At 50.6% G+C, this 19,455-nt stretch overlaps 14 non-coding genes across 14 annotated transcripts; all 14 read right to left on the bottom strand.

Moving 5' to 3' along the window:
* Nucleotides 1-5,793: 5,793 nt before the first annotated feature.
* Trnal-aag lies at nt 5,794-5,875 on the bottom strand. Its single transcript has one exon. It is a non-coding gene; the product is annotated as a tRNA-Leu (tRNA).
* A 1,072-nt stretch (nt 5,876-6,947) lies between these two features.
* Nucleotides 6,948-7,029, bottom strand: Trnal-cag. The gene has a single exon. It is a non-coding gene; the product is annotated as a tRNA-Leu (tRNA).
* An 80-nt stretch (nt 7,030-7,109) lies between these two features.
* Nucleotides 7,110-7,191, bottom strand: Trnal-aag. Its single transcript has one exon. It is a non-coding gene; the product is annotated as a tRNA-Leu (tRNA).
* Nucleotides 7,192-7,925: 734 nt separating this feature from the next.
* Nucleotides 7,926-7,997, bottom strand: Trnae-cuc. Its single transcript has one exon. It is a non-coding gene; the product is annotated as a tRNA-Glu (tRNA).
* A 5,846-nt stretch (nt 7,998-13,843) lies between these two features.
* On the bottom strand, nt 13,844-13,925 carry Trnal-aag. The gene has a single exon. It is a non-coding gene; the product is annotated as a tRNA-Leu (tRNA).
* A 1,072-nt stretch (nt 13,926-14,997) lies between these two features.
* Trnal-cag lies at nt 14,998-15,079 on the bottom strand. The gene has a single exon. It is a non-coding gene; the product is annotated as a tRNA-Leu (tRNA).
* Nucleotides 15,080-15,159: 80 nt separating this feature from the next.
* Trnal-aag lies at nt 15,160-15,241 on the bottom strand. Its single transcript has one exon. It is a non-coding gene; the product is annotated as a tRNA-Leu (tRNA).
* Nucleotides 15,242-16,313: 1,072 nt separating this feature from the next.
* On the bottom strand, nt 16,314-16,395 carry Trnal-cag. The gene has a single exon. It is a non-coding gene; the product is annotated as a tRNA-Leu (tRNA).
* An 80-nt stretch (nt 16,396-16,475) lies between these two features.
* Nucleotides 16,476-16,557, bottom strand: Trnal-aag. Its single transcript has one exon. It is a non-coding gene; the product is annotated as a tRNA-Leu (tRNA).
* Nucleotides 16,558-17,629: 1,072 nt separating this feature from the next.
* Nucleotides 17,630-17,711, bottom strand: Trnal-cag. Its single transcript has one exon. It is a non-coding gene; the product is annotated as a tRNA-Leu (tRNA).
* An 80-nt stretch (nt 17,712-17,791) lies between these two features.
* Trnal-aag lies at nt 17,792-17,873 on the bottom strand. The gene has a single exon. It is a non-coding gene; the product is annotated as a tRNA-Leu (tRNA).
* A 734-nt stretch (nt 17,874-18,607) lies between these two features.
* On the bottom strand, nt 18,608-18,679 carry Trnae-cuc. The gene has a single exon. It is a non-coding gene; the product is annotated as a tRNA-Glu (tRNA).
* Nucleotides 18,680-18,945: 266 nt separating this feature from the next.
* Nucleotides 18,946-19,027, bottom strand: Trnal-cag. The gene has a single exon. It is a non-coding gene; the product is annotated as a tRNA-Leu (tRNA).
* Nucleotides 19,028-19,107: 80 nt separating this feature from the next.
* Nucleotides 19,108-19,189, bottom strand: Trnal-aag. Its single transcript has one exon. It is a non-coding gene; the product is annotated as a tRNA-Leu (tRNA).
* Nucleotides 19,190-19,455: the final 266 nt, after the last annotated feature.

The raw sequence follows: 19,455 nt of genomic DNA, 5'->3' as shown, positions 1-19,455 counted from the left end.
AGGCAAGGCACAGACCGACAGGAAACTGCAGAAGAGTACACAAAGTACAATGCTGCAAGAGAGGTCCGTGCCACTAAAGACAATAATGGAAAGCAAAAAGCGTTCACCGCTGTAAGAAAAAAATAAATAAGCAATAGAACATCGGCCACTCGATGAGTAAACAAAAAAGAAAGGAAGACGGAGAACGACGAAAGCATCAAGGTGCGCACGACAGTAAATTTCGTCGAGCAACATATACACAACATGACGGAGACATACAATTTAATATTTTCGTTACGTTACGTTCCTGTCTAGATCTGTTCACGTCATGGACGGGACAGGGAAACTATGTATAAGGAATCAATCAGAATCAAGAATAATTCAAACTCGTGTTGAATACATGAGACAGAGCAGCATTCAAAAAATTGGAAAAAGTCTCGTGATAAGTTGCACGGACGCGTTCGGTATTATGTTCAGTCCAAAGATAAGTAAGGAAGTCCAGTTTATCAGTCAATCCGAGAGAAAACATAGAATGAATGGTGTGTCCAATAATCCAAATCGTGGCATTACGTTTGGCTACAGGGTAAGCCTTACACTGCGGCACTATGGCGTCTATCGCGGTCACATGATGCGTAGCCACTCTGTTAATCAAGCGTATCATATCACGTGCAGTGTCCCAAACAACTCTGAATTTGCGACACACAAAGCGATGTTCAAGAGTGTCCTCTTCAGCGCACATTTCACAAGCACTAGACTGGATAAGATGGATGGACTGTAATTTTGAGTTCGTCGAAATTGTACGGTTCACTAATTTGTACCACGTCGCACGTACTTCCGCCGGGACGACCTTAGATGCAATGTTTTTCCACACGGTATTCCAGTCGTACTGCGGCAGCCGTCGTTCCCATTTATTCTTCGATGGATTCCCGCGAAGTGCTCGTATGATATCACTGACCGTGCGTCCACGGACATCGCTGCTAACAACGTAACTACCATAAAGGTAGAAGTGGCGCACATAATTTACCGTATAAGGAACATCAGAAACAAAAACTGGAGCAGCCACCGAATGTGGTCGATATTTGGCAAACAGAACCGCCGTCACACTACGAGGCCCTTTTTCAACCACCGCAGTAGTCCTTCGAAAGAACAACGCCGCACATTTGGCGTGGAGATCAACCAGACCCAGCCCCCCCTCCGTCACGCTCAAAGTGCACGTGTCCATGGACACCTTAAAAATATTGCCTTTCCACAACAGCCAGTAGACTGCGTGTTTGATGGCACGTTCAAGTTTTTTCGGCAGTGGCAGAATCTGGGCCAAGTACCACGCTTTGGCAAGTACACAGGTATTTATGAGGAATACTTTTTCGCCAAGCGCCAGATTCCTGACAGCGTGGATTTTCGCCAGTGCACGAATCTGATGAAGCGTCGTGCGCCAGTTTAGCGCCGCCATCCGTTGAGTGTCGTCCGTCAGGACAATGCCCAGAACTTTGTACTGCTGTTTAATACAGTACCAGTGACGGTGGACAGCACGCATGCGCGGTGTGAGGGGGAGTAGAGCCGTCTTATTAGTACTTACGACCGCCCCAGTCGCTGCCTCAAACTGTTTCAGAGCACTGTACAGCCTATCGATGTCACCCGGCTGTTCAATAAACACCCCCAAATCATCAGCATAGGCTTTGCAGATTAGGTGCTCGTCACCCACTCTGATGCCCCGACATTCATGGCAAATGGAACGAAGGAGAGGGTCTAAAGCTAAGGCATACAGACCCATCGATAGAGGGCAGCCTTGACGCACAGAACGCCTTATTTGTATTGTATCACTGAGATGGCCATTAATGCTAACGCGTGACGTGGCATTGCGCAAAAAATTTTGAATCAGCCGTGTAAACTTCAGCCCGAAACCCATTCTGGTCATGACTTTCTGTAAATAAAAATGACTTATTCGATCAAATGCATTTTTAAAATCTACCAATAAAATCCCAGCAGTCCGCACCCTGGCGCTTTTGACATATCCTATACAGTCTCTATATGCCAAAATAGCATCGAAGATATTTCGATCTCTTACCGCGCACGTCTGATTTTCACTGAGGACTTTCGGCAGAACTTGCTTCATCCTAATTGCGACACACCGTGCCACAATTTTGTAATCCGAGTTTAACAAAGTTATAGGTCGGACATTGTCAATGCTCGGCACAGCTGTGGTTTTCGGAACGAGGGCAATACAGCCCTCTTCAAATTCTGCCGGTATAGCAATGCCGTTTTGAATGTCATTGGCAACTGCAAGTATAGTATCGCTCAGAACATTAAAAAACTTGAGATAAAATTCTACCGGTATCCCATCTACACCGGGAGATTTCCCCCGCGAACTGCCGTGAACAGCCTCCCTTAGTTCCTCAAGAGTAAAGGGTGCGTTAAGATGAGCCCTATCGGTGCGGCTCAAAACATTTGGCGTCTGTTGCAATAGCCACCGCATCGCGCCAGGAATCACAGCGACATCGTTGAAAAGAGAAGCAAAGTGCTCAGTAATTTCCCGTTCAATCCGGCCCACGTCAGAGGTTTTCGTACCGTCACGTGTGATCCAAGTATCAATGCGTAACTTCGCGCGCCTCCTTCTCTCTCTATTTAGATGGTACACAGATAAGGCCTCCCCATCCACGACACCTACCGGCTGACTTCGAATAACCGGGCCGTCACATTTCTGCCTCAGTTCGTGGAACAGTTTGGCCTTAAACTGCTTGAGAGTAGGAAGAAGTTCAGGCTGGGCTGTAACTCGCTGGGCGAGATCACGCAGACAACTCTGATAAAAACGCGCTGTCTCACGACGCCAATGTGCAGCTTCGCGGCTAAAATTAATTAAAAATGCCCTTATAGCCGGCTTAGCAACCTTCACCCACCACTCAAGAGTGCTGCGTGCTGCAGGCTTGGTCTGCAAGACGCTTTGCCACATGACGGTAAACTTTCGATTAAAATGTACATCACTTAAAAGGCTGCAGTTAAACTTCCACAACGGCTTCCGACGAGGAATACGGGGAAGAGATAAAATGAGTCGACATACATAACCACAGTGATCAGAAAAAAGAACTGGATGAACTTCTGCCTCCAAAACATTAGTCACAAGCGGGGACGACACATAAATCCTGTCAAGACGACTATGGCCCGTGGGATAAAAATAGGTAAACTCCGTTGTGTGAGGGTGGAGCACACGCCACGTATCTCGGAGCCGGAGGCCATCAACTAGAGCAGAAAGTCCCGGACACCTATTGGGTCTAGGCTCCTGGTCCCTGTCGTCTATAACAGCATTAAAATCTCCCCCAACAACTAAGTTGTCCCGATTTCGGTGAAGAAAATAACAGAAGTCCTGAGAATAAAATCGATTCCTTGCAGGCGTGCTACCAGAAGGGGCATAAACATTAACAAAAACAAAACCATGAACAGTACACGCAATAGCACGGCCATCCGGCAAACAGTCAATACCTTGCACGTCATGACCAGAACGGACTAAAATCACCGTGCCTGTACCTTCCAATGACACGACGTTATCAATAACAATAAAATCTGTAAAAGTAGCAAAAAACGACAAGGCGTCACGCGTAACTTCTTGTAGAAATGCTATATGACAATTATTGGCACGTAAAAAAGCGTGCAGGGCGGACACCTTGTACTGACTACGCATTTTGTTTACATTGACAGTAACAACATTCCACTGACGTGGATCAGACGCCATACGGAGATAAAAAAAAACACAAAAGAAACGAACAGACAACAGGAAAACCTGCATCACCAGTTAAAATGTGTGCCGCAGAATAGACAGGTTATGCACGGGTTGAAGTCCCGTCATCCGTTTCCTCCACATCCGCCGACCAATCCAGCTGGTCACGGGGAGGAGGGGGCTTGGGCACGCTCGCAAACTCCATAGGCGCGTCTGCTGTAGATCCGGACACCACCGTGGGGGAGGAAGCTAAGGAAGGTGTCGACCCAGGGTCACGCACAGACGTATGAGTGCGCCGAGGGTGTGGGTCGCCAGATTTGCGTTTGACAGGCATTTGAGCAGACGGCACAGCGTCCATGGCCAAGTCAACGTCCGTTTCGGAACCCTGCGTGCGCAAAATATCTTTAAGCCGGCGAACAGCCACGTCACGCTTACTGTCGGCAGGGGTGGTTTTCTTTGCCGGCTGACTGCGAGAAATGTGTCGTTGCTGGCCACGGCCCGACGTCAACGCCGGCCGGGACACAACTTCAACACTCTGCAGGGTCCGCTGCGAACCTTGCTGTGTCGGTTGGGACTGGGACGGCACGACGGCCCGACGGACCGGCGACGGGCTGCGAACCCGTCCGGAAAAGAAACCTGATTCCAATCGACCAGAAGTACTGGCACAGCGCAAACGTTGAGGGTTGCTAGTGCCGGCAGTATTCCGCTCGCGTCGCGATTTGGGGGCCTCTGGAATCGAAAAACTCTCGTGGCGGTGGCCAGTAACATGGTCGGAAGTAGCCACACTCGCGGACGCAGCACGCGTGGGGAACACAGGGGCGGGTTCTGATCCTGACAGCATCACATCTTCCGCGACCGATTCCGAGACTGCCACAGAGTTTACTGAGGTAGCGGATTCTAATACTGATGGCGTCTCAACAGCCAGAGCAGACAATGAAGCCGTACGGAACGCAGCGTCATTGACGAGGCTAGATTCTGTGAATGGCACGCGTTCTGGAACGAGTGCTGACACTGTGTGTTGCGCGCTAACGGAAACGTCCTGCGACGCAGTCACATTTTCCGAAAGAGAACTAACAGTCACTTCCGACACAACGCTATGTATTGGCAAAGAGGGTGAGGTGTCCATGTCAGTAGCGTCCGCCGGTACGGCGGTTGCCTCAGCGCGTCGCGCGTCGCGGGGGGTGGGACCAATGGCGACTGCTGCCCACGTCATCTCGTCCTGACTACTGCCACGTGGCAGCTGTACCGGCCGCCTACGCGCAGGACAGTCCTGCCGGAAATGACCAGTACTATTACAAAAAGAACACGTCTGGGGCTGACCGCTGTACGTTATGAAAGCGCGTTGTCCTTTAATATAAACAAAAGAAGGAATATGTTTCTTAACTATCATTTTCACACTACGGATACCGTTCTCCACTTGAAAAAGATAAGCAGCTGACCATTTTTCCTTTGACACCGACAAAACAGTGCCATAAGGCGTCAAAGCACTCGAAATCGTTTCGTTCCTCATTTCAAACGGTAGATTGAAAACACGCACTGTCCGGATACCAAAACCAGCATTAGACAACACAACATTACTAATTCTGCCATCAAAGTGCTTAAATTGTCGCACACCGTCATTGGCCGATACAAGAGTGTCACACATTTCGGGAGTTGGCAACTTCAAAAACAAAGAGTTCAAAAAGGAATCCAATTGTAAACCAAGAACGTCACTGTCCGTTAAGTTCAAATCCTCGCGAAGCCATTTATGAATTTCGAAAGCGGACGGCCGAATTACCGATCGATCAAAGGCGCACTGAATGTTATTCTGACGATCCTCGGAATCACCGTGATCCATAGTACTCACTTCACCAAAAAGTACAGCACAGATGAAAAACCGCGCCGCGAAGCAACTGCCGCCGCCGCCACGAAGCACCCGTAAACACCGCCCGACACGCCGGAGCGAGCGCGCGATGTGTTCGGGCCCACGACTCCGAAGAGACTGGTGCCTGAAACCAGCGCCTTAGACCGCTCGGCCACGCTACCTACGCGACGCGGCGGTCACAGGAGCTGCGTTCTACCCCACGAGAACACACCGCAATGGCACAAAAACGAGAAGTAAAAATTGGCAGCGGTGGGATTCGAACCCACGCCTCCGAAGAGACTGGTGCCTTAAACCAGCGCCTTAGACCGCTCGGCCACGCTACCTACACCAGTGTTCCTGGCATTTGTAGAATGCAGTGCACGACACAGCTTCCTGATCTGCTGCGACTGGTTGCTCGAACATCGCACCTCGAACGACTGCCCTTTTCGAATAGAGATTAACTACACAGGCAGCTGCCAGCGCCCTGGTGCGGCGGCATCGCGTGTTTATAAGGAATCGGTAGTGCCACCTGCAGCCTGAGGAACATGAGCACAAAATCAGGAGGGCAACGTGATTTCAATCACTGGGTCACTATCGTCATTGCAGCGACAGCAAGGCAGAACTTTAAAAAGTGCCGTGACCCGGATTCGAGCCTGGGTTGTTGCGGCCACAACGCAATGTCCTGACCACTAGACGATCACGGCCACGGAGCCACCGCGGAATTCAACTCTCGCGACTGCAAGTGGCTGTGCACAGCAAAGCTCGGCCGACTGTGTCTCGCAACAGCTGTGTCAGACGCGGTCTCCATTATATGTATACTGGCAAACGAACGTGCCCGCGCTGATGGACACTGAGCAGAGTGGTTAGCTGCATTCAACCCCCGTGGCAATGTCTTGCAGTCCTCCAAGTCTGTTGACCGCAGGTATGTGCCCGGATAAGAGGTGGACAGATGTCGCATCTCTCTCGCCGTCACTTGTGGCCGCGAATCATATTTTACGTAGTTTTCTGCAAGCGTCAGCGGAGCGTCAGTCGAGCTAAGTCGGGACAAGTCGCATAAGAGGAGCAATAAAATGTGCATTTCCGGTACCGGGAATCGAACCCAGGCCTCCTGGGCGAGAGCCAGGTATCCCAGCCACTAGACGACAGCGGATAACGACACAAGCACTCCTCCAACAAACACGGCGAGCGCCCACCCGCTACTTGACGACAACTGCAAAAATTAACGTTTCCACTTCGTAGAACGGCATGCTCGGGACGCGTCTCGTGGAGACGAACGCCAGCAATCATGAGACGAAACTGCGCCGGTGAATCCTGTTGTTACACCACGCACCACTGTGCTACGACAGTTTAAGAAACCGACGCTGCGCTTTTTCCTTCGCGGGAAATCAGTGCTCCTGTTTTCGAGACAGAAAACGTTGGCAGCGGTGGGATTCGAACCCACGCCTCCGAAGAGACTGGTGCCTGAAACCAGCGCCTTAGACCGCTCGGCCACGCTACCTACGCGACGCGGCGGTCACAGGAGCTGCGTTCTACCCCACGAGAACACACCGCAATGGCACAAAAACGAGAAGTAAAAATTGGCAGCGGTGGGATTCGAACCCACGCCTCCGAAGAGACTGGTGCCTTAAACCAGCGCCTTAGACCGCTCGGCCACGCTACCTACACCAGTGTTCCTGGCATTTGTAGAATGCAGTGCACGACACAGCTTCCTGATCTGCTGCGACTGGTTGCTCGAACATCGCACCTCGAACGACTGCCCTTTTCGAATAGAGATTAACTACACAGGCAGCTGCCAGCGCCCTGGTGCGGCGGCATCGCGTGTTTATAAGGAATCGGTAGTGCCACCTGCAGCCTGAGGAACATGAGCACAAAATCAGGAGGGCAACGTGATTTCAATCACTGGGTCACTATCGTCATTGCAGCGACAGCAAGGCAGAACTTTAAAAAGTGCCGTGACCCGGATTCGAGCCTGGGTTGTTGCGGCCACAACGCAATGTCCTGACCACTAGACGATCACGGCCACGGAGCCACCGCGGAATTCAACTCTCGCGACTGCAAGTGGCTGTGCACAGCAAAGCTCGGCCGACTGTGTCTCGCAACAGCTGTGTCAGACGCGGTCTCCATTATATGTATACTGGCAAACGAACGTGCCCGCGCTGATGGACACTGAGCAGAGTGGTTAGCTGCATTCAACCCCCGTGGCAATGTCTTGCAGTCCTCCAAGTCTGTTGACCGCAGGTATGTGCCCGGATAAGAGGTGGACAGATGTCGCATCTCTCTCGCCGTCACTTGTGGCCGCGAATCATATTTTACGTAGTTTTCTGCAAGCGTCAGCGGAGCGTCAGTCGAGCTAAGTCGGGACAAGTCGCATAAGAGGAGCAATAAAATGTGCATTTCCGGTACCGGGAATCGAACCCAGGCCTCCTGGGCGAGAGCCAGGTATCCCAGCCACTAGACGACACCGGATAACGACACAAGCACTCCTCCAACAAACACGGCGAGCGCCCACCCGCTACTTGACGACAACTGCAAAAATTAACGTTTCCACTTCGTAGAACGGCATGCTCGGGACGCGTCTCGTGGAGACGAACGCCAGCAATCATGAGACGAAACTGCGCCGGTGAATCCTGTTGTTACACCACGCACCACTGTGCTACGACAGTTTAAGAAACCGACGCTGCGCTTTTTCCTTCGCGGGAAATCAGTGCTCCTGTTTTCGAGACAGAAAACGTTGGCAGCGGTGGGATTCGAACCCACGCCTCCGAAGAGACTGGTGCCTGAAACCAGCGCCTTAGACCGCTTTTTTTTTTTTTTTTTTTTTTTTTTTTTAGGGCCTCCCTTCTCCCCTTACAGCCCTCCTTGCGCTCTCCATGAATGCCTTCCTTGGCGAGCTTCTTCAGCTATAATCAAATGAAATCAAAGTCTCCAGATTCACTAGCATCGTACAACAGTACACAAAAGGAATTCAATTTCTTCGTGATTACAAGGAGCTCATTGCTTCTTCTTTTTGGAATATAAGTGCCAACGAAAATTAGAATCTTTCTCAAAACCAAGAAGAGAGGACAAAAAAAAAAGAAAGAGATGTCTCTTCCCTCAAAAAACAAATAATGAGGAATAAGAAAGAAAAGAAAACTTCAGCATCTTCAAGCGCCATAGGCGAAATGATAACGAAAATAGGATTCACTGTTGTCTTGTACCTTGGAACTTCACCATGGAAATGGTGACAGGAATCGCGGATTTACTTTAGAATCACCCAATTCCCTGTTTCTCAAACAGGATTGTTAACATATTGCCAAAATCCCTCTTAATGTGTGGGAACTGGTTTCTTCGCCAATATGCCGTTGCCATATAAGCAGTAAAGGCAGTAATATTGTCTTCTCCGTGTTGCGTTATGACGTAATTGACAAAATGTCCCAGCATCCACATAACAGTATTGTTTTTCGTTTTGGGGTAAAACCGTGTATCAGGCCACAGGAGGATATCAGTTGTATAAAGACTTTCAGTGCTACGTGTGAGCAGCGCCAATCGTTTCCGCACCCAATGCCAGTTGAACTGATGTCCACAGCAAGTAAACCTGTGCCTCAGAGTATCTACTAATCCACATTTGAGGCAGTTGTCAGTAGCACTTAAGCCAATGCGGTTGAGTTTTTCGTTGGTTGGAATAAGATTGTGGACAACTTTATACCAGGCGGAAAGCACATCGGAAGAATGAATTTTGAGAGTAATATTGGTCCACACTGCCGTCCAGACGATTCTTGGGTAGTGCATTTCAATTGTATTTGGAGCTTCGTACTTCTGCCACTGAGCAATTAAGAACACTGTCGTGAGACAAGAACTTGTGGAAACACTGTCACCTAAGTAACTCATTTCGAGGTAATAAACACCGACATGTTGCAATTGAAAGTTTAGTTTCCCGATGTCAATTGGCGGTTTCGTACATTTAGGGCGAACAATGCGAAACAGCTTCGATGTGATAGTATGGGGCATCGTGGTAATTATCACAGTTGTTCGTTTTATATAGAGTGCTGTCGCCTTTCGACGGATATCATTGAGTTGCAGGCCCCCAGCTTGCACTGACTTAGACAGTGTGGTATAGGTTAACTTAAAAATATGACCGAGCCACACAAACCTGCTGGACAAACGCATGATCTTATGGGCTTGCATTTTGGGAAGAGGGAACACCTGAGCGACATAATAAGCTTTACAGAGTATGTATGTATTCAAAATCCTGATCTTCTGGAGGATATTTGTCGATCGCCAGGTGTTTTCGACTATAGCTCCCTGTATTCGATTGGCAGTAAGTTTCCAGTTTTTAGCTGCCATACGTAAAGGACACCTATCGATGATGATTCCCAGAGCAACATGTTGTTCGACGATCTGTGCCCACGGTATAGCAAGAGATTCGAAGCCCCGTAAGCTTAGAACCTTACATTTACCCTCACTGAGTTTCGCTCCAGACGCAGTGCTGTAAGTATCAATCTCAGCCCGCAATTGGGCCACTTCAGACTCATGACGTAGGATAACAGCAACATCATCGGCGTAAGCCCTCACAGTAAGATTGCTCCCTAAGACAGAAAGGCCAGTTAATGTGATACACAATCTCTTCAGAAATGGCTCGAGCGACAAAACAAAGAGCGACATCGACAACGGACTGCCTTGCGGTACACCTCGTCGTATACCAACAGCTTGTGTCAGCTGACCGTTAACGGTGATCCTAGCAGTAATGCCTGTTATCATATGCCGAATGACTGCCACAGCTCGTTCTTCGAGTCCAATTCGTTGCAGGATGCGTTCTAAATAGTGATGACTAACGCGGTCAAAAGCTTTGCAAAAGTCAAGAAAAAGGAAAGCACATTTGATGTTGGTTACGGCCGCTACTGAAATAACGTCTCTGTACTCCGCAACCGGAGTCATAATGGATCTCCCTGGAAGGCAAGACTGGTGTGAATGAATAACTTGCCCAAGGATGGGGGTCAGTCTGCTATTAATCGCTCGGGCAATCGTTTTATAATCAAAGTTCAACAATGTGAGTGGACGGAGATTATCAACTCGCTTGTGACCAGTTCTCTTCGGGACTAAAACAATTCTACCCACCTTGAACTCGGCAGGTAGAGGACAACCACTCATGACTTCATTAACAATTTCAGTAAAAGTACCACCAAGGACATTCCAGAATTTGATATAAAATTCCTTGGGCAAACCATCAGGACCAGGCGATTTAAAGGAAGGCGACTCAGAGATCAAGGCTAAAACTTCCTCGGGAGTGAAATCCGATAAAAAGTCGACATTGTCAGCAGGAGTAATCGCCCTATCAAAAACATTGACCACTGCACTGACAGCAGGTTCATTGACAATTTCACTGGAATACAGTCGTTGGAAATGTTGGTGAATTTCACTAATAATGGCCGCTTGTGTAGAGAGTAATTCCCCATTATCTCTTTCCAAAACATCAATGAAAGCCCGGCGGCGGCGTGATAAATGCTTGAATAAATGGTACATAGATGTCATTTCGTCGGCTAAAACAGATTTAGGTTTGGATTTAACTTTCAGACCTTCCAATTGTTGACGCTTCAAGCTGACAAGTTTAGCCTTGACACGTTGAATTGACGGAAAGTTAGTATTGGTCGCAGTGGATGAATCATACAGTTGTCGCAGCACAGTGTAGTAAAACTCAAAGGTCCTCTTGAAGGCGCGTGCTTTCTGAGCACTATAATAAATGAGACTTTTTCGAAGCTTTGGTTTGGCAACAGTGGTCCACCACATCGCTTTAGTCGGATAAAAAGTGATGGAACGCAAACAAGTTTCCCACACATGCCTGATAACGTCAAATAACTCAGCGTCCGCCAGATGCGATATGTTTAACATCCACGGGGAACGAAATAATTTGGTAGGCTGTCGATTTAAGTGAACCGTTGCCGTAAAAGCGCAATGGTCGGTAAAACTAGCCGGGATTACGTCAACTGCTAGGAGTCTGTCACTGATACAGTCCGATAGATAAATCCTATCCAGACGGCTGCATGAAGTAACGGTGAAAAAAGTGAATTTAACTAAAGTAGGATACTTAAGTTCCCAAGCATCTTTCAGCTTAATATTCTTAACGAGCTCGTGCAGTTCTTTACAGTAGTTAAAATTAGGGGACTGATCGTTTTTACGTAGAACACAGTTGAAGTCACCTCCTAGTATCAGGTTTTGAGGACTTCTCCTCAACAGATACGTAACATCCTCCTTATAAAAACGTGACCGTTCGAATTTGTTGCTGTTGCCTGATGGGGCATATAAATTAACAAGGGTTACATCAAAAATTTTACAGCTCACTCCTCGACCGGAATCTAAAAACTCGATCTCCCCAACTGGAATACCTTCCCGTAATAAAAGTGCGGTACCTGTACTTTCCTCAGGAGCAACGTTTGATATGGTTTTAAAACCAGAGATGAAGAGATTTAAAACAGTAACTTCCTGCAACAACACAATATCAGCGTCAGATTGGTATAGAAACTGCTGTAGGGCCGCAATTTTGAGATCAGATCGAATCTTATTTATGTTCAGGGAGACGAATTTGTACGCTTGTGCCATTATTACAGTAAGGGACGTAAAGGGTCACTAAACAACACTGGTCGCATTACAATGTCAGAGAAACTTCGGAACGGGCTGCATTGTCGGGAGGATCACGAACAGTCACTTGTGTGTCGTTGGGTTTGTTTTTCTTCCGTACGGCGTTCACGTTCGGTTGAACTTTGGTCCTACTACGTGCTCTGCTAGGGAACACATCGGCAGACGGAGGTGTGGGAGGGTCCTGAGTGACTTCGCAATCCATAACGTGATGTGACGCCTCAGCCATCTGATCTGCAGAAAGAACTGACTCAGAAGGGGGACAAGTTTGTTTGTTGTCACTAGCACGAACTTCGTGTTTGTTTGTAGACGGACTTTGACTTCCTTCAGTTTGTACACAAGTACTGCCTGCCTCGTTATGCTTATCGGATGCACGCGCTTGTTGTGAGTCGGCCTGTGGTGACGTCGCGACTTCAGGCGATGTGCGCGGCTGTTGTGGTGCCAAAGCTGCCTGTACGTCACTCGGAATGACGTCAATAGCCGCAGCGTCGACAGCTGCGTGCGACGGTTCACAAAAACTTGAGTCAGTAACCGTAACCGGCATCTCTTTTGGGACGTCGAGTTCTAATTCCTGGAGAGCCTCGTCCGGACTATCATCATCACACGTTCTTCGCCGTTTGTGGCTCAGCAGCTGCACGTCAGATTTGGAGGCAGGCGTATCTGTAACCGGTTTTGAAGGAAAGGGTGGAAAGTCGGCAACAGGCAAACCAGGCTCCGGGGGCAATATTTCACTATCACGAGGGCGTTCGATGTCCGTGATTGGTGCCTCCCTAACAAGATCGGCCAATGTCAACTTTTTACGCTGTTCCAAAGTACTTTTGAGAACAAATACACGTTTAGGGCAGTTCGTACGCAAGTGGCCAGTTTCATTACAAATAAAGCATGTGCCTGGTTGCCCACTGTACGTGACATGAACTTTATACCCACAAACAATAAGATGGGAGGGGATATCTTGCTTGACGTGCATTTCGACTGACCGGACGCCACTAAAACACTGTAACCGATGTTGACTAGACCAACGTTCGTTACGGATTTGCTTGACCTCCCCATACTTCGTCAAAATCTCACGTAAATAACAGTTTTCAACTTCCGGCGGCAGGTTGTACACACGGACATTTTTGTATTCGACATCAGCATTGGATATGAGAACAGTACTCACCGAGGCGTCACGATGACGGAACTCAGCTCTGCTACCATGTTTTAACAGAATCCTCTCCAGTAACACAGGGTTTAACAACTTGACGAAGAAACAGTAGAGATCGGTGTCGTAATAGGCAGTATGAACCTGGTCAGACGTAATACCAATGACATCCACTATGAAATCGTGAACTTCCATAGAACTCGGTTGAACATGACGTGTAGACTTGTCAAATTCAAAACACAGAGTACATTTCCTTGGGAACAACCTGGACGACATATCCACTTATTAAACGGTCGAGACCGCTAACACAAAACGTCACAAAACACTAAAAGTGAACTGACGGAAGCACAATACAGCAAATCTAGCAAACAACGTAAACAAAGAAAGTAGTCACGGCTTGCACACGCTATTGCGGAGCGAAGGCACAACACGTGCGACCTGCACGGCGTCGCAAGCGGAACTGACCGCTCGGCCACGCTACCTACGCGACGCGGCGGTCACAGGAGCTGCGTTCTACCCCACGAGAACACACCGCAATGGCACAAAAACGAGAAGTAAAAATTGGCAGCGGTGGGATTCGAACCCACGCCTCCGAAGAGACTGGTGCCTTAAACCAGCGCCTTAGACCGCTCGGCCACGCTACCTACACCAGTGTTCCTGGCATTTGTAGAATGCAGTGCACGACACAGCTTCCTGATCTGCTGCGACTGGTTGCTCGAACATCGCACCTCGAACGACTGCCCTTTTCGAATAGAGATTAACTACACAGGCAGCTGCCAGCGCCCTGGTGCGGCGGCATCGCGTGTTTATAAGGAATCGGTAGTGCCACCTGCAGCCTGAGGAACATGAGCACAAAATCAGGAGGGCAACGTGATTTCAATCACTGGGTCACTATCGTCATTGCAGCGACAGCAAGGCAGAACTTTAAAAAGTGCCGTGACCCGGATTCGAGCCTGGGTTGTTGCGGCCACAACGCAATGTCCTGACCACTAGACGATCACGGCCACGGAGCCACCGCGGAATTCAACTCCCGCGACTGCAAGTGGCTGTGCACAGCAAAGCTCGGCCGACTGTGTCTCGCAACAGCTGTGTCAGACGCGGTCTCCATTATATGTATACTGGCAAACGAACGTGCCCGCGCTGATGGACACTGAGCAGAGTGGTTAGCTGCATTCAACCCCCGTGGCAATGTCTTGCAGTCCTCCAAGTCTGTTGACCGCAGGTATGTGCCCGGATAAGAGGTGGACAGATGTCGCATCTCTCTCGCCGTCACTTGTGGCCGCGAATCATATTTTACGTAGTTTTCTGCAAGCGTCAGCGGAGCGTCAGTCGAGCTAAGTCGGGACAAGTCGCATAAGAGGAGCAATAAAATGTGCATTTCCGGTACCGGGAATCGAACCCAGGCCTCCTGGGCGAGAGCCAGGTATCCCAGCCACTAGACGACAGCGGATAACGACACAAGCACTCCTCCAACAAACACGGCGAGCGCCCACCCGCTACTTGACGACAACTGCAAAAATTAACGTTTCCACTTCGTAGAACGGCATGCTCGGGACGCGTCTCGTGGAGACGAACGCCAGCAATCATGAGACGAAACTGCGCCGGTGAATCCTGTTGTTACACCACGCACCACTGTGCTACGACAGTTTAAGAAACCGACGCTGCGCTTTTTCCTTCGCGGGAAATCAGTGCTCCTGTTTTCGAGACAGAAAACGTTGGCAGCGGTGGGATTCGAACCCACGCCTCCGAAGAGACTGGTGCCTGAAACCAGCGCCTTAGACCGCTCGGCCACGCTACCTACGCGACGCGGCGGTCACAGGAGCTGCGTTCTACCCCACGAGAACACACCGCAATGGCACAAAAACGAGAAGTAAAAATTGGCAGCGGTGGGATTCGAACCCACGCCTCCGAAGAGACTGGTGCCTTAAACCAGCGCCTTAGACCGCTCGGCCACGCTACCTACACCAGTGTTCCTGGCATTTGTAGAATGCAGTGCACGACACAGCTTCCTGATCTGCTGCGACTGGTTGCTCGAACATCGCACCTCGAACGACTGCCCTTTTCGAATAGAGATTAACTACACAGGCAGCTGCCAGCGCCCTGGTGCGGCGGCATCGCGTGTTTATAAGGAATCGGTAGTGCCACCTGCAGCCTGAGGAACATGAGCACAAAATCAGGAGGGCAACGTGATTTCAATCACTGGGTCACTATCGTCATTGCAGCGACAGCAAGGCAGAACTTTAAAAAGTGCCGTGACCCGGATTCGAGCCTGGGTTGTTGCGGCCACAACGCAATGTCCTGACCACTAGACGATCACGGCCACGGAGCCACCGCGGAATTCTACTCTCGCGACTGCAAGTGGCTGTGCACAGCAAAGCTCGGCCGACTGTGTCTCGCAACAGCTGTGTCAGACGCGGTCTCCATTATATGTATACTGGCAAACGAACGTGCCCGCGCTGATGGACACTGAGCAGAGTGGTTAGCTGCATTCAACCCCCGTGGCAATGTCTTGCAGTCCTCCAAGTCTGTTGACCGCAGGTATGTGCCCGGATAAGAGGTGGACAGATGTCGCATCTCTCTCGCCGTCACTTGTGGCCGCGAATCATATTTTACGTAGTTTTCTGCAAGCGTCAGCGGAGCGTCAGTCGAGCTAAGTCGGGACAAGTCGCATAAGAGGAGCAATAAAATGTGCATTTCCGGTACCGGGAATCGAACCCAGGCCTCCTGGGCGAGAGCCAGGTATCCCAGCCACTAGACGACAGCGGATAACGACACAAGCACTCCTCCAACAAACACGGCGAGCGCCCACCCGCTACTTGACGACAACTGCAAAAATTAACGTTTCCACTTCGTAGAACGGCATGCTCGGGACGCGTCTCGTGGAGACGAACGCCAGCAATCATGAGACGAAACTGCGCCGGTGAATCCTGTTGTTACACCACGCACCACTGTGCTACGACAGTTTAAGAAACCGACGCTGCGCTTTTTCCTTCGCGGGAAATCAGTGCTCCTGTTTTCGAGACAGAAAACGTTGGCAGCGGTGGGATTCGAACCCACGCCTCCGAAGAGACTGGTGCCTGAAACCAGCGCCTTAGACCGCTCGGCCACGCTACCTGCGCGACGCGGCGGTCACAGGAGCTGCGTTCTACCCCACGAGAACACACCGCAATGGCACAAAAACGAGAAGTAAAAATTGGCAGCGGTGGGATTCGAACCCACGCCTCCGAAGAGACTGGTGCCTTAAACCAGCGCCTTAGACCGCTCGGCCACGCTACCTACACCAGTGTTCCTGGCATTTGTAGAATGCAGTGCACGACACAGCTTCCTGATCTGCTGCGACTGGTTGCTCGAACATCGCACCTCGAACGACTGCCCTTTTCGAATAGAGATTAACTACACAGGCAGCTGCCAGCGCCCTGGTGCGGCGGCATCGCGTGTTTATAAGGAATCGGTAGTGCCACCTGCAGCCTGAGGAACATGAGCACAAAATCAGGAGGGCAACGTGATTTCAATCACTGGGTCACTATCGTCATTGCAGCGACAGCAAGGCAGAACTTTAAAAAGTGCCGTGACCCGGATTCGAGCCTGGGTTGTTGCGGCCACAACGCAATGTCCTGACCACTAGACGATCACGGCCACGGAGCCACCGCGGAATTCAACTCTCGCGACTGCAAGTGGCTGTGCACAGCAAAGCTCGGCCGACTGTGTCTCGCAACAGCTGTGTCAGACGCGGTCTCCATTATATGTATACTGGCAAACGAACGTGCCCGCGCTGATGGACACTGAGCAGAGTGGTTAGCTGCATTCAACCCCCGTGGCAATGTCTTGCAGTCCTCCAAGTCTGTTGACCGCAGGTATGTGCCCGGATAAGAGGTGGACAGATGTCGCATCTCTCTCGCCGTCACTTGTGGCCGCGAATCATATTTTACGTAGTTTTCTGCAAGCGTCAGCGGAGCGTCAGTCGAGCTAAGTCGGGACAAGTCGCATAAGAGGAGCAATAAAATGTGCATTTCCGGTACCGGGAATCGAACCCAGGCCTCCTGGGCGAGAGCCAGGTATCCCAGCCACTAGACGACAGCGGATAACGACACAAGCACTCCTCCAACAAACACGGCGAGCGCCCACCCGCTACTTGACGACAACTGCAAAAATTAACGTTTCCACTTCGTAGAACGGCATGCTCGGGACGCGTCTCGTGGAGACGAACGCCAGCAATCATGAGACGAAACTGCGCCGGTGAATCCTGTTGTTACACCACGCACCACTGTGCTACGACAGTTTAAGAAACCGACGCTGCGCTTTTTCCTTCGCGGGAAATCAGTGCTCCTGTTTTCGAGACAGAAAACGTTGGCAGCGGTGGGATTCGAACCCACGCCTCCGAAGAGACTGGTGCCTGAAACCAGCGCCTTAGACCGCTCGGCCACGCTACCTGCGCGACGCGGCGGTCACAGGAGCTGCGTTCTACCCCACGAGAACACACCGCAATGGCACAAAAACGAGAAGTAAAAATTGGCAGCGGTGGGATTCGAACCCACGCCTCCGAAGAGACTGGTGCCTTAAACCAGCGCCTTAGACCGCTCGGCCACGCTACCTACACCAGTGTTCCTGGCATTTGTAGAATGCAGTGCACGACACAGCTTCCTGATCTGCTGCGACTGGTTGCTCGAACATCGCACCTCGAACGACTGCCCTTTTCGAATAGAGATTAACTACACAGGCAGCTGCCAGCGCCCTGGTGCGGCGGCATCGCGTGTTTATAAGGAATCGGTAGTGCCACCTGCAGCCTGAGGAACATGAGCACAAAATCAGGAGGGCAACGTGATTTCAATCACTGGGTCACTATCGTCATTGCAGCGACAGCAAGGCAGAACTTTAAAAAGTGCCGTGACCCGGATTCGAGCCTGGGTTGTTGCGGCCACAACGCAATGTCCTGACCACTAGACGATCACGGCCACGGAGCCACCGCGGAATTCAACTCTCGCGACTGCAAGTGGCTGTGCACAGCAAAGCTCGGCCGACTGTGTCTCGCAACAGCTGTGTCAGACGCGGTCTCCATTATATGTATACTGGCAAACGAACGTGCCCGCGCTGATGGACACTGAGCAGAGTGGTTAGCTGCATTCAACCCCCGTGGCAATGTCTTGCAGTCCTCCAAGTCTGTTGACCGCAGGTATGTGCCCGGATAAGAGGTGGACAGATGTCGCATCTCTCTCGCCGTCACTTGTGGCCGCGAATCATATTTTACGTAGTTTTCTGCAAGCGTCAGCGGAGCGTCAGTCGAGCTAAGTCGGGACAAGTCGCATAAGAGGAGCAATAAAATGTGCATTTCCGGTACCGGGAATCGAACCCAGGCCTCCTGGGCGAGAGCCAGGTATCCCAGCCACTAGACGACACCGGATAACGACACAAGCACTCCTCCAACAAACACGGCGAGCGCCCACCCGCTACTTGACGACAACTGCAAAAATTAACGTTTCCACTTCGTAGAACGGCATGCTCGGGACGCGTCTCGTGGAGACGAACGCCAGCAATCATGAGACGAAACTGCGCCGGTGAATCCTGTTGTTACACCACGCACCACTGTGCTACGACAGTTTAAGAAACCGACGCTGCGCTTTTTCCTTCGCGGGAAATCAGTGCTCCTGTTTTCGAGACAGAAAACGTTGGCAGCGGTGGGATTCGAACCCACGCCTCCGAAGAGACTGGTGCCTGAAACCAGCGCCTTAGACCGCTCGGCCACGCTACCTGCGCGACGCGGCGGTCACAGGAGCTGCGTTCTACCCCACGAGAACACACCGCAATGGCACAAAAACGAGAAGTAAAAATTGGCAGCGGTGGGATTCGAACCCACGCCTCCGAAGAGACTGGTGCCTTAAACCAGCGCCTTAGACCGCTCGGCCACGCTACCTACACCAGTGTTCCTGGCATTTGTAGAATGCAGTGCACGACACAGCTTCCTGATCTGCTGCGACTGGTTGCTCGAACATCGCACCTCGAACGACTGCCCTTTTCGAATAGAGATTAATTACACAGGCAGCTGCCAGCGCCCTGGTGCGGCGGCATCGCGTGTTTATAAGGAATCGGTAGTGCCACCTGCAGCCTGAGGAACATGAGCACAAAATCAGGAGGGCACCGTGATTTCAATCACTGGGTCACTATCGTCATTGCAGTGAC

The sequence above is a fragment of the Schistocerca piceifrons genome, unplaced genomic scaffold (genome assembly GCF_021461385.2).
Source record: "Schistocerca piceifrons isolate TAMUIC-IGC-003096 unplaced genomic scaffold, iqSchPice1.1 HiC_scaffold_1764, whole genome shotgun sequence".
Lineage (NCBI taxonomy): Eukaryota > Metazoa > Arthropoda > Insecta > Orthoptera > Acrididae > Schistocerca > Schistocerca piceifrons.
This window is presented reverse-complemented; position numbering and strand designations above follow the sequence as displayed.